General features: G+C 50.0%; 1 protein-coding gene across 4 annotated transcripts in view; it reads right to left on the bottom strand.

Annotated features, from left to right (window-relative positions):
• Nucleotides 1–11,652, bottom strand: part of MAP3K14 (mitogen-activated protein kinase kinase kinase 14) — a 51,726-nt gene extending 40,074 nt beyond the window's left edge. For 3 of the 4 annotated variants that reach the window (XM_048225302.2, XM_044389186.3, XM_026512603.4), the window contains exon 1: nt 11,558–11,652. The gene's annotated coding sequence lies outside the window, so the exon portion shown is untranslated. The remainder of the gene's footprint in view (nt 1–11,557) is intronic. The other variant, XM_048225306.2, reaches the window with a different exon arrangement.
• Nucleotides 11,653–14,508: the final 2,856 nt, after the last annotated feature.

Raw genomic sequence — 14,508 nt, 5'->3', positions numbered from 1 at the left:
ATTACTTTCTTCAGTTTACATTTTTAAACAGATAATGTTTCCAAGTGTTTAAAAAAAATACAGAAGGGATATACAGTGAGAAGTGTAAGGCCTTCTCATCCTTGCCTCATCCCTCTAAGGGGAGCCCAGTTACCTGTTACTTTTACAATGAAAACAAGCTATCACTAAAAAAAGGTCTCATGGTATGGGAATTGAAGAGGCAACTGGTTCATATTGTGAGTGGGGCTTAACAAATACGTGATAATAAATACCCCCTAACCCACCCTGCGAGCCTCACCAGCGTCTCTGTGGCTGGTCAGCGAGTTCCGGCGGCAGCGCTACTGAAACGGAAGGCTGGAGATGGGCAAGCCCGTCCCTCCTGGTTTTGGTTTTCATTTCTGTCTCTTTCTTGTTTCCCACTGGGGGCTGTGGGTTTTATCAGTTATGACTCAAGAAGTAGGAAGGTGCTCAAAGATGGCCCTGTCAGTCGTCCTCAACTCTGAAGGCCACGGCGTCCTTGCTTTTCTTTGTAGTCACCGAGGCCACGGCCTGGGTGCTGGTGCTGGATGTAAGAAACGCTTGTGGGCACAAGCGGCTCCACAGAGAGTGGGACATACAGCGGAACTGGCCCTGAGACAAAGCCGCCGGCCCCTCCTTCCCCGCTTACGTCACGGGTGGGACCCGAGGGTTGGTCTGAATCTGGGCAACCTGAAGGAGGCAAGCTGTTCTGGCAAATCTCTCCTACTTCCTTTGCATAATATCTGACCCTGTTTCTTTTTTCTATCTGTATTTTGTTTTCAACCACAAAAGTAATACTTGTCCGCTGTAAAAATTTCAACCATACAAAGTGCTTAGAGAAAAAAAGAAGGAAGGAAGGGAGGAGGGAACAAAATAAAAAAACCCTAAAAAACAACAAAAAACCCACAACAGATTATGGACATTGTCCCACTTCAATGTGCCAAACAGTGTACCAGTTATTTGCTAGAAAGATGCTATCCTTGCCCTCAAGGTGCTTATAATCTAGTTGGGGAGAAGGGTCAGCTGCATAAATAAAGGAATCACAAAATGATCTCGGGATCAAAAGGGACTTTGGAGGTCATTTATTCCAACATATCACTTAATTATCCTGAGGATGGCCACCCAGCTACATAACAGGATGGCCCTGGAGTCCAAAGGTCTGACATGGAACTGCAGTCTCTGATACTCCGGTGGGTGACCAGCTGCAGATCACCTCCTCTGAGACTCAGATGTCTCATGTGTAAAACAGGGATGCTTGAACGGAAACAACAGGATTTTACAGGACAACTAAATGCAAGAAGCCATCTTTAAATGCCCAATACAGTGCCTGGAACACAGTGGGTGCTCTGTAAATGTTAGCAAAACCTCCAATGAGAAGGCAGCTCATACAAGATGAGCCGTCCTTTCTGGGACTGGAAGTACCAGTTGTTTGAAAGTCTTTGCGGAGCTGAAATCCACCTCGCAGAGCCTCTAGCCAGCAGCCCTAGTGTCAGGAGGAAGGTCTGGAACAGCTGCTGTCAAAGAAGAAGGGGAGAATCCCAAGACCAGAAGGGTAGAAGCAGTCAGCAAGGCAAGGCCAGCCTATGAGGGGAATGTTCTTTGAAGTGCGTTCTGCACGTGCTGTCCAGCCTCTCCCTCTGCTGGCAGTGCCCAGCTCCGAATGGACTGAGGAACGAACTGCTGGCACATGATAAACCAGGACCCAGAATTCCTTGACAGCTCAAGTTTTCAACAATCTGCTGCTGTGTATATACATGTTAATTACATGTCAGTGTCAATAATAATAAAAATAATGCCAGCTACTATTGCTTGCTACATATTAGGTAATGCATGCATTGTTTCTTAGACCCTCCCAGGAACTCTGTGAGCGGGGCACTAATATTGTTCCTTTTATACAGAGGAAGAAACTGAGGCTCAGGAGCTCAAATAATTAGTCTGACTCACTACTCTGCAAGGAATCGGCAGAAGCTGGATTTGTGCACAGGGTTCTTTTGTCAAAGTACATATTCTTAACCATAATACTCTATTTTCACGGGATCTAAAGTTTTAAAAATTGAGACCCAAATGCAGAAGCTGCCACAAGCCAAAGGTTTGTTAGTGAGAAACTCAGGGACTGACCCAGGAGGAAGCATCTCAATTAGGGAGCATAAACATAGCCAGCCCATGTTCTGGAGAAAAGCAACTTTAAAAATGGCAATGGGAAGCAAAGACTCCAAGCTGGACACGTGGCAGGCCCATGTTCCTTTAGCCTACCCATGCCCAGCGTGGGTATCAGGTCACGCACACTTGGGCCCATCGCAAGGACCAATTCTATGACAAAGTTCAAATGTGCCATGCATTTTAGAAGGCCTGGCTCCAGGTTATTTTACTGTGGGTTTGTTGTTGTTGTTGTTGTTGTTGTTGTTTGTTTAATAGCAAAACCCCAAGCATCAGCTAGTTATCGTCACAAATATGGTCGGTACTTTGTCTCCAGGCCCCTGATAAAGGTATTGCATAAGCTTTAAAAGAAAAGTGTTATAATGGCATTTTCAATTCAACTTTTGAATCCTTTGCATGAGGAGAGCCAATAGCATACAGAAGACGCCACTGGGACATCACTGATCCACACAGTTATGGAATTGGTACGCAGGAGAATGGCGGGGGGTAGTAGTAGTGAGGAAAGAAAAAACCCCAAACAACATATGCATGCCTCATTTTATACAATAACCAGCAGGGAATTTTTAATGTATGCTATGTCAAAAAAAAATTCAAGTGTGTTTGGTGGGGTACTTTGTGTCATTAAACATCTTGATTAAGTGGGGCTACAGTGTATACCATTTGGTGATGATTAATTTCCAAAGATTAGAGTGCCACCGACTGCCCCGGACGCTAAAATCATGCCAAACACGATCGGTTTTCGTTTGATGAGTCAAAATGCACTTCTGGATCTTGTCAAGCCTTGAGGTCATCATTACAAGCAACATTTGGTTGTGAAAAACAGTTCTCCTTATTTAACCTCCTGAACTGGATTCTGAGCAAGGAGCAGTTCCCTGGGCTATGGCTAATCCCACTGAAACACAGCCCCTGCCCTCCTCTCTCGGTTTGTAACTCTGTTTTCCCAGGTGGGACTGGCTTCAAGCAGGGTCTACCTGTGCTCAGAGCAGATGGAGAGAGACAGGTTCAGCCTCCCTGGAAGGGAGGAGGCTTCAAGTTCATTGTAGTTACTGGTGACTGGTTTTGAAATTGAGGAACTAGTTTGAGGAACTTCAGAATAAACAAGAAACCCAAACAACTCGGCTTTCCACAGAAGACTTCCAGCGCACGGGGGTAAATGGAAGGGAGCACACGGTCCAGCTCTGCTTTTTGGCAGCGGAACCCTGATCATGGCCTCATTTCAGATGCAGCCCTACACACCCTTTGACAGACTGACCTGAATGACAACTTGAGGACGTGAGCAGCAAAGGTGACTTTGACACGTCCCTTTATAATACAGGGTCACACTCTTGCCCTCCTTCGGGAAGGGAAGAAAGGCTTGGGGCCTGTGGTATAACAGGGAATATTCAGAGGCTCTCAGAGTATTCCTTGGTCAAGGAGGGGAAACCATGAATAGGCTGTGGCTCTTTCAGCCTCTTTCAGGCCAGCAGGGCCCAGAAGGAGGAATGTGGATGCTAGTCTTATGCTTTCGCTGGACCACAAATCCTTAGCCAGCGGTTCCCACGCTCCAGGTGCTGTGCTGGCCAGCAGATGCCATGGTGACCAAGACAGACAAGGTCCTTGCTCTCACGAGGCTATCACCACTGTAACCCTGGAGAGGCTTTTCTGGAATGCTGAACTTAGTTACGAAGAAGCACCAACATGGGTCAGGCTTTGAGTCATTTGCCTACAAACCTGTGTCAGAGTGGTGCCAAGCACATGGGATTTGTCATCGTGTCACCGCCTTCTCTACTCCAGCCTGGAAGGTTAGGCTAAGTCAGCCCTATCTTTTGTAGCTGGCTACCTGTTTTCTGCTCTGAATGAACTATGTGTGAGCACACATTTCTCCTGACAGTGCCTTCACCTCTGTAAATGCGATCCTTTCCTCCCAGACTGCTGAAGTTTCCGGATTGTTCTCAAGCTCCTTTTCCAAGCTGACAGATCCCACCCAGGTACCTGCAGCATGGGAGGGGGAGCTCCTCCCCTCTGAGGAACTCTTGTGTGTGACAGCGCTGGGTCAAGTTGGACAAGGAGGACCACTGGGCCACGATACCTTCCTGGCTCCTCTCCAGCCCCCACAGTCGTGGTTCACGATTTAGCACCTGCAGTATCTGTCCTCCCCCCTGCCACAGCAAGCTCCTTGAGGGTAGCATCTCTGTTATCCTCGTTTTCGTATTCTAGCACCTGCTAGAGCCTGCCATATGCCACATTCTTGGCAAAGGCTCACTGAAAGGATGACTGATACACTCCTGGAGAATATACTAGTGTCCTGGCTCTCAGAGCCTGGCTGGTCTGGCATCTGAGTGTCCAGACTGTCCATTCACCTGGTGAGCAGGAGCGGGCAGAGCGTGGTGACCAGGGGTGGCTGTATTCTGACTGCACCCGAGCAAGAAGGTGTCATGCAAGCTGGCTACTGAGCCGCCCTGGTCCCTTTTCCTAAATGCTGACCTTGACACCCAATTATTTCCAATTCTTTGAGAAGATGACCCTTCTGTGCTGGACAATATCCATCAGGGCTCCAATGTCCACATATATGCTCGACGGGAGGTGGCACACAAATCTCCACCTTTTACATTTATCTCTGTAAAGCTATTCCTGCCTCTCGAAGTACAGCATGTGCCAGCAGTACAGTCCCAACGGTAAGCTGGGACTACTGAGCATGGGCTCAAGGAGACTGCTTCATCCAACTAACTTCTTGGGCCAAAGCAGTCCATTTCTAATCTTAATTGGTAATAGCATCCTCACTTGAGGTTGGCTAAGGCCCTCTTTCCTCCTAAACCTCCCAGTCATCCCTAGTATTGACCAGTATTGACTAATTCTGGCCCTAGTAAAAGGAAATGTTAATTGAGAGCAGAAGGTGGGTGGTGAATCTCAGCTACAACAGCTCTTTGCACTTCTAGGGGCCACCGTCCAGATACGACATCATGCTTTGCCCACAAGGAAGAGCTTCTTCACTGCGAGTTGCTGGATGAATCCTGTTGGAATGACCCCTGACTACTCTGGTTTTTCTGGGCACCTGCATGCCATGGGCAACATGTCTCGTCTTCACAGTGGAAAGATGCAGAGGAGTTTCTTGGTGCCCAGTGGGTTTGTACCCTCACGGTCAATCATGAATAGTATCTGAACGCCCACTCTGGGCAAGACACTGCTTGGGGAGGTAGGTAGGATGCCCTAAAGGTGCACGCAACCTTTGAGACTTCCGGGTAACCGTGCCCAGAATTATATTTTCTTATCAACTTTGACCTCCTTTTGGTGACACAAACTCATGGTATAAGAGAGTGTCAAGTGATTAGCTTTCTGTTTACTTTTTCTTAGGCCCAGAGCAGCTGCTCTGACTCCACCCTTCCCAGGTCTGGCACCGCTTTGCAGAAAGACTGACAGGGATGGGGTCAAGGTGGGGGAACAAAGAAGGAACTAGTTAACAGACCCAATTCCTCCTCCAGGAGTAGTTCCCTTGTTCAGTGGCAAACCAGCACAGTAAAAAGAGCCCGGACTTCAGTTCAGATTCTGCCATTAAGCAGCTGTGTGGCCTTGGGCAACTCACTCGGCTTCCCTGGGCCACCATTTTCTCTTCTGTAAAACAGGGGAGAATGTGAATGGTGAGGATCATTTCCAGGCTGTAATTCTAATAGCTCTTTCTTGGCAGAGTGGTTAAGGCCTAAAGGTCACTTAGCCACGCTTGCCTGAAATGATGGCTGGCTAGCTCAGATTGATGGGGTATTCCTCTGGGGCCGAGGGGGGCTCTGTGACCACTTGCAAGGCAATGCTTGTTCTTCCCCTGAGGCTTCAATAAAATCAAGCCCACATTGTGGGTGACCCTGGACATTGCCTACAGATGTCCCTGGCCATTAGCTGTCAAGCTCAACAATAACTACACGGGTCTAGAACTGACAGTTATGAGCAGACTCTTTGTCTTGGTGGACGCCTGGTCATGGCCTTAGTGGGAAGAGGGTAAGCAGAAGCCATAGCAACCAGAAACTGGGGGGCAGGGATGGCTCAGGACTTTCTTCTGCTGCTTCTTTCTGAGTCCAAACACCAGTCCTGGATGTGTAGAAAACTGAAGTGGTGGCGGGCTTGGAATGACAGTAAAATGACAGTTTCCTGAAATCCTGGATTTAATCTAGCCTTTCCAATCATCAGAACTCTTCACAGCCTTCCAACTCAGGTGGCAAAAAGAAAGGCAGGTAGAAAAGGGTTCCCCAAAAGGTCTTTCACACCAAAGCACGGTTTGCTCTCTCTGCTCTTTGCCAAGGGGTTTCCCAGCTCCCCGGAGCCAAAGCTCCCCTCCTGCTTCTTTGCTGACTGTCACTGGAAGCGGGCCATTTTCCACCCTCAAGGTGGTTGGACTCAGGAGTGCAGTGACACTGCTGATCTGGGCTCTGTGCCTTGTTCACATGACACCCCCCACCCCCCCCAGCCAGGGGATCCATCTCTCTGTTGGTTGGCAAGCCTTGGGAGCCTCGCATTTGTTTCCTTAGCCCTGCCTCCAAAGCCCTTCGGCTGAAATGAAAGTGATTTTTGGCAGAGGGCTTCTATTTTTTTTTTTAAGTTTATTTATTTATTTAGTAATCTCTAACCCCACCATGGGGCTCAAACTCACGACCCCCAGATCCAGAGTCACCTGCTCTTCCGACTGAGCCAGCCAGGCGCCCCGTGGCAGAGGGCTTCTTGACAAGATCTGCTCAAGACTTCCTCTGCAGTTGTGCTGGGGAATAAGTCGCCTGTCACCTACACCCCTGCACGGGTGACTCACCTTCTAGAGAAAGTGCTCTGCTCACCTAAGCAAAGCTGCGTGGAAAATGACTAAGGCACCTATCAAATGCATTCTGTGAGGCCGATCAGTGAGTGAGCTGGGTCCAGACACTCTGCGTCTCACCTCCAGCCTGAAGTCAAGTGTGGAGCTGCCACTCCAGGCCTGCTGGTTTCATTTTCATCTGAACCGAGCTCCACAAGAGGCTTGACATCCGGTGATCTATTTTTTCTAAAAACTAGGTTCACTTTAGAAATGACTCTCTGGCCATGAAGACAGCTTCCCCAAGAGAAAACAAAATGTTATTTAAAGGGAACGTCAGCCTGGTGGTGGGAGCCTATATTTTTGTTTTGTATTAAGAGAAGGAAAAAGGAATTTAAAATGAAGTGTGAAACTTTTTTTCCTTGGGTGATTTAAAGGAAGATCTGTAAGTCTCTGACTAGGCCCCCAGATATGGGAAGAGTAATAAGTTGACAAAGACATATTTGTAAGGGGGAAAGGATGGTGAGCTGGGGGTGTCACGCAGTGGGGAGAACCTTACCCCACGGAACCAAATCTTCCAAAATCTTCCTCTGAGTCCCTCAACAAAGAACAAGTCCTTGCTGACTTATATTCTATACAGTATTTTCCTATTTTTCATCTCCAGAGCTAAAGCTGGGACCCGCTTCACCACATGGGGGCGGGGGGTGGGGTGGGCAGAAGGGAGTCCTAGGAAGGGCCAGCCCAGCTTCTGGCTCAGAGTCACCCTTGGAAGGCCAAGGGTGACCTGGGTTTAGGATCACCAGCTCTGATCGGGCACAGCTTGGGCCTCTGTTAGCTCCTTTGGAAGGTGGTGAGGGCAGTATTTAGTATAAGACAGGGAGAACGTGACAGCGAACCCCTAGCAGAAGAAACATCGCCCAGAGGTCCTACTGAGAAAATGACTCTGCCCTGTCAGGCAGTCTGACCCTTCCTGACATCATCGTACAGAAACAAGGCAACGAGGACCGCTGCTATTACTACCACGACCACCACCACCACCGTCATTTACGGGCGTCATGTTCTGTGGCTTTTTATATGCCGGGCACTGAGCCCAGCACTTTACATATATTCTCTTATTTTCTACTCAAAACAACCCCAGGAAGCATTTCTGATCCCATTTACAGATGAGGCACCCGATGCCGAGGGAAGTGAAGTGATTTGCCTGAGTCACACAGGCCGACAGCAGCAGACCTGGACCTGACCCAGGTCTGTCTGACTTGACAGCCTAAACCCCCACATTTGACACTGGAGACACCGCAGACTTGCTCTATTGCTCCATTGCTCCAGCCCAATCACTTGACCGCTCTGCCTTAATTGCTGCATCTGTAAAACGAAGATAAGCAGACTGGGCCAGAGGCTGTGCTCTTCATCTTTCAGCCTTTTATTAATAAGTAATTATGAATAACCAGCCCCCGTTAATAACTGTTAGCAATAATTACTAATATTAATACTCGTTAGCATAAATAGATAAATAAAGCAGCCACCCTGGTTTAGTTACATTCAAAATTGGCATGTTTTGGGTGAAGAAAAAAACCCAATTTATCCCCTCTTCTGCCCTTTGGCCCTGCCTTTCTTGACACTAGTGTTCTAAGAAAATACCCCCCCAAAATGCCTACAGAGTACCATTACTCTTGATGCCATATAATTTTAAGGGATTTCTCTCAGGAGGATAAGGGGTTAAAGGACGTAAAACAGCAAGCCAGGAAGAGGATCTTTGAAACTAGAATACAAAGAAGGGCGCACAGGTCACTCGGGAAAAATGACTTTTCTCTGTAGTGTCCCTCAGGTAAATAAGACAAGCCGAGAACCAAAGGCGCCACACCCAACGTACTTCCATCTCACTCGGCTCAACTGAAATGTTCTACTACCCCATCTGCCCTAAGTTTAGCCTTCTATTTCTAATCTACTGCTTTCAACATTTCAGTCAGCATCACCAGGTCCATGCAAAGCCTTCACACGTGCGTCACTTCAAACGCTCACCCCACCCCTTGAGGATGCTCGGCCCCCACTCCTTTCCCTTCCTCCGGCTTCGTGGGCAGAGCCCAGAGGGCCTGGCTTATCCTCCCAGTTCCCCAAATCCTCTGACAGGGAATTGTCTCCCTTCCCGCCAATTTCACCCCGGTGCCATCAAAAGTGCCCATAATGCTCAGATGTTTCCAGTTTAACTGAAATACTAAAATGGGGCAAACAGGAAGCATCAGACACAACTGCGGTAGTGACTTATTAATCACGAAAGCAGAATTTTAGTTGCATTTTAACCTTTTGCCAGGAAAAAAAAAAAACCAGCTTTGAGATGATGGAAGCCATTGGTACAAACATGCTGCCTATGTGAGTATCAAGCTGACTTATACTCTTAATTCAGGACTGACTTTGGTTCTACAATTTCTTAACTCTCCTCCCAGAAAGAGCATCTGTCCGGCCAACCAACGTGAATCTGTCAGCTCTTCATCAAGGCAGGCAGACCTGTTAGAAAAGCTCATGTGCTGTCCACTGAGACAGGAAAAAAAATAGGAAATTCAAAGTGACTTCACCGGCCAAAGTGATAGAACGCTCTTAAGAGGGTGCCAACAACGAAGAAAACAAGCCTGGCTGAAGCTTTGCCCTTCCCATCTCTACACATCTCTCACCAGACCTTGGCCAGGAGGAACTGTTACCATGAACCAAAAAAAAGATCACAACAGTGGCCTGGAGTTGGACAACCAATCAGGGCAAGCCTGCTTCTCAACATTAAATGATATACAAACACTCCAGGCAGATGACAAAGGAGTCAGTGTTCAACAGGAGAACCAAAATGAGGAACCAAACCTCCATCTGTTGAGGCGAAACGGCCAACCAGACATTTTTGTTTAATAGATGAAGGCTCATTTGGCAGGGTCTCTGTCTGTGGTGCCGCTCCCACAAACCCTAACAGACAATACCAGGAGCAAAAAACCCCCTTCAGAACTGCTCCTTATAATCTCTATAATCTGAAAACAGGCAGAAGGTGACCTGAAGCTTGGCAGCTTATTGCTGTCTGATTTTACAAAAGTGTTGGAACACACACCTGGGTACGTATTTCTAAAATTAAAGTCGCAGACGATAACTTTTATTTTGAGACCTTCTGAGAAATTCACCACACCCTTCGAATTAAATGAGGATGTCTTAAAGGTGTCAGAGGTCTGGCATCACTGCACCCAAGGAACTGACTTTGACATCACTTGAAAAACACCAAGAGTAAATCCAAATACATCGTAAGCATGACAAGCACCTGTCCTCTCACGGTGAGAGCAAAAATACCACACCAAACTTCTCCCTTCTTCTTGCAGCGAAGTTCCATCGCGTGGTCCTGGTCCAGGGGGAGGAACCTGCTTAAGATTCCAGTGGCCCGGGCTCCTCACCCTGAGTGCTAGCTATGAGGTGTCAGGCAAGATGAACAGTAACCCCCCCACCTGTCTCAGGTACCTCACCTATAAAATAGGACAATACTGCCTATGTCTTCACCCAGATATCTGGAGGAAAAAGGAGGTTACAGGTATGAAGATATAGAGTAAAAAAAAAAAAAATCACTAATGTTAAGATACTATCTCCCTCTAATCTTCAGACAGACCATGTTTCTAGTCAAGGGGTTTTCAACATTTTTCCTGGAATGAACTTCAGACTGCTGTTTTGTACTGGGCCCCACTTCTCATCATTTAATTTCACTTGCTTTTAGATTCCTTAATCAAGTCACCGGTGTTCACTATCTCCAGTCAACAAAAATAATTCTGCCATTTACACCACTGATTTCTGTACATTTTCCCCATTCATCCTCTTCTCCCCACACTGCTTCCCCCGTGCACCTTTTAAGACCGAAGGCAATATTTAAAACTCTAATTAGGAGGGAAGCGCTTTTTCTGAAGTTACCCAGCACCAAGGAGGCTTCTGGGCAGGTGGGACTCTGCACTGTGCAAGAGGCCTCTTTCTGCCTGGTGCCCCGTGGGCTTCCAAGATGGGAATATTATATCGGAGCCCAAGGATAAAGTCCTGAGTGAAGCGGACAGAAGGATTACAAAAGGGTCAGGGTAAGAAAGAGGATGCGGAGAGTGGCCAGCACTGCCCCGCTGGCTGCCAAGGGCAGGCTCCGCTCCTTCTCCCCGCCTCGGGGTGTGACCAGAGAACTTCCCAAGGGAAGGCCGAGGGTTTCACTGCCAGGGCAGGTGGGAAAGCGCACAGACCCGGAGTGCCTGTGCATTGGCCACCTTCCGTCCCGAGCCGAGGCGAGCTCCCAACCTGGGGGCACCCCGGGAGAGGAGCAGGAGGAGCGGGCTTAGCGGCGGGGCAGCTGAGAGCGGCGGAAGGGAGTGTTGGGGAAGGGGAAGCAGAGCGCCCCTCCGCGCGCTCTGGGCGCGTGTGCGGCCTGCGGGGGTGCGAGGCAAGCACGGCGTGCGACCGTGGCCCTGGCAGCGTGGTGGGAAGCGAGCGCTCGCGGCCCGCCGCCGAGGGCCCCCGCGCGAGCGGATCTGACCCGCCGCGCCGCCGACCCCCACCATTCCGGGCGGCCGGCCAGGCCGCAGGCCGACTCCGGCCTGAGGGGCCACTCATCCCCGCGGCTCCCGCAGCGCCCCGCTCCGGACCCCGGAGTCCCGCCCAGTCACCTACCGGCTGAGCGCCGATCTCCCCAACCAGCGAGTGTCGCGCTCCCCTCGCCCGCGCTCTCCCGCCGCCGGCCGCCGACCGCTGGGCTCCGGGACTACGGTCGCCCCGCCCCGGCCCCGAGCCCCGCCCCCTCACCGCCTTCCCGGCCGCCCCCGGGGCCACGCCTCCCCCGGCGGCTGCAGATTTGCCTCGCTTCGCGCCTCCTTGCTCTGGCCGCACCTCGACCCTTGGCCCCGCCCACTCCTCCACTCTAACCAATGAGCCGGCGCGTCCCGGCTAGTCCCGTCGTACAGCCCCTAGCAAAGATTGGCTAGGAAGGCCTCGTTTCCAGAAATGGGCACTATTTCCGGACAGTGTTTATAGAGCAGAGATTGCTAGGCGGACAGATTGACAAAAGGCGGAGGCGGCCGGGGTGTTGGTATAACTACACATGCGCATTGGTCTTTTGGCAGTCTTTTTACGGGTTGCGTGCTTCTGGAGGTTACGGGAAGGAAGGGCGAGTGTGCGCATGCGTGGGCTCCCCCCAGCCTTGGACTCAGGTTACCTTGGAGACGGCGAGGCGCTCTCCCTCCTGAGTCTGGTTCTGCTTCCTCTTTGCACTTAGCCCTGGCTGGCGGCTGAGGAAGGTGGGGCGTGGCGTGTTGAGGCGGGGTGTGTAGGGGGGGTTGTTAGAAACACTTTTATTGAGCACTTACTGTGTGCCCGGCGCTGTAGAGTTCCCGAGGACGAGTAAGACAGGTTCTGGCACCTTCCCTTGAGAAGACTGGGGAGCCTTGGGCCTAATGGGTCAGACCTGTATGTTGAAACCCAGGTCTGATGAGAGAGCTTGCGGATGGCTTGGTGCAACCCCCTAGTTCAGCCAGAGAAGCAACGTGGTGGGAGCGCTGCACGAAGCATCTCCCAGCTGGGTTTCCAGGTTACAGGGCCAGAGAGAAGACTGGAACTTTAGCTATGCGAGAAAAGGGACCTGGAATTTGAATATGCTCCAGGGTGTCACCAGTGCTTCTTTCCGACTGGGGGAGTGGGGGAGTGGTCAGGGAGTAGGGCTATTTTTTTCTTTTCTAACTTTTGCGTATCTGTAGTTTTCAGTGTGTCCACAGTAAGCTTGTAGTTTATTTGTAATAAAAAATTACAAACTTTTAAAAAGTCTGCAGAGTAAAAGGCCCTTACCTGGGCATGCCGCCCCCGGTCAGCGGTCCACAGCAGGCAGGTCTGGGAACTGGCTCTAGAGGTGGGGGGAGGCAGGCCCCATCCCAGGTTGTCTTGGGAAGTAAGGGTCATCCCATCTCTGGAAGTGTTAGAGCAAAGACCTGCTCAGGAGCTCTCCTTTTCAGACCCGCTGTGGTAGCTCAAAGCCTATTTTTGGAGATCTCTGTTGTTGGGGGGGGGGGGGGAGGAGGAAAGACCATTTATTTAGTCAGGGGTCGAAAACTCACAACCTAAGGGCCTCACCCACACACTCAGGCCACAGATATGTTTTGTTTGGCTGGTTGAATGCGTTTTTTTTTGTTTTTTTTTGTTTTTTTTAATTTGAATGCCTTAGAGCAGGGCTGCAGCTCCTCCAAGCCTCTGCCCGTGTTGGCTTATACCCAGCCACTTAGCTTCTGTCATCCGTCTGGGCCCTGAAGCATTGGAAGTCGTGGTCCTCATAATGCCCTGCCTTGGAGCTGGATAGTCTCTCAGGTGTAACTGGCTCTGCCACTGACCTGGAGATGGTGGGCAAGAAGAAAGCTGGGGCCCCTAAAACTCCTTCTAGCCCCAGAGGTTTTCATGTCAGTCACTCCGGGAGAGGTGGAGCGTGGTCAGATGGAGGTTTACAGGTCGGTATCAGTAAGCCTGCATCCTCGGCTTGCCTCTCCCACCACCTGTTTGCCTCTGGGCACAGCACTTCTCAGGAAAGACGTGGGCCCCGGGTCCAGAGTCTGCAGACGCTCCCTGGCTTGCCATCATTCCTTTAAGACACCCAATGCCCACGTACTTTACCCAGCTTCCTCCTTGACACTTCTTTGGTTTTGGGTCCCCTGCATGCATCCACCACCCCATCCAGATGATCTGACTTTAAATCTATCCACTAACACTAATGTGTGTTAGTGGGAGAGAGTGACGTGGTGACCCAAAGCTGCAACTTGCAAGGAGGAATTTCACATCAGGTTGCAGCAGAGGAACAAACCCCTATAGACCCGTGAGAAAGGCTTTGGGGACAAGTGGGTAGTTCGTGGTTTCAGCTACCTTTCTCAGGCCTTTCCAAGCCCAGCTGTGTGTGGGGAGGTGTGAGGTGAAACACGACACAATTCCCACTCCTAGTGAGCACCGTGGAATCTCTGAGCCTTGAGATGCTTGCACCTCCTGGAAGGAGAGCTTCGGGGCAAAATTACTTCCTCCCAGTCCAGCCAGTTAAGTCACGATAACCTGGAAAGGCTTCTAGCCTTGAGTCACTTGTGCAGCCCCGGCAAGGCTTTAAATAAAAGAAATTGACATTTACAGAGTGACTCACACCTGGAGCAGTGAGCCAGGTTCTCAGCACTCAAGGATTTCCACATCCTGCCCCAATGGTTCAGGTCTGGGAAAGGGGTAAACTGTGCCCTTCCTAAAAACAACAGCAGCTTCTGTTTTTTCGAGACCTTGCAAAAATGTAACCGGACACTTCTAAGTGTTTCATGTGTGTGTGACCTCCCTGCATATGCACTCTAGTGTGGGCTTCCTCAGCCTGGCACCGTGCATGTTTGGGATTGGATAATTGTGTGTTCTGGAGGGCGGCCATATGCACTACGGGATGTTAAAGAGCATCTCTGCTCGCTAGCTGCCAGTAACACCATCCCCTACACCCAGTTGTGACAACAAAAAATGTCTCCAGACATTGCCAAATGTCGCCAAGGAAGCGAAATTGCCCCCCGCCCCAGTTGAGAAAACTTAAAGTCTAACCCCATAGAGTAGGTACTATTAGGATCGCCCCC

The sequence above is a fragment of the Ursus arctos genome, unplaced genomic scaffold, assembly GCF_023065955.2.
Source record: "Ursus arctos isolate Adak ecotype North America unplaced genomic scaffold, UrsArc2.0 scaffold_24, whole genome shotgun sequence".
NCBI classification, from domain to species: domain Eukaryota; kingdom Metazoa; phylum Chordata; class Mammalia; order Carnivora; family Ursidae; genus Ursus; species Ursus arctos.
This window is presented reverse-complemented; position numbering and strand designations above follow the sequence as displayed.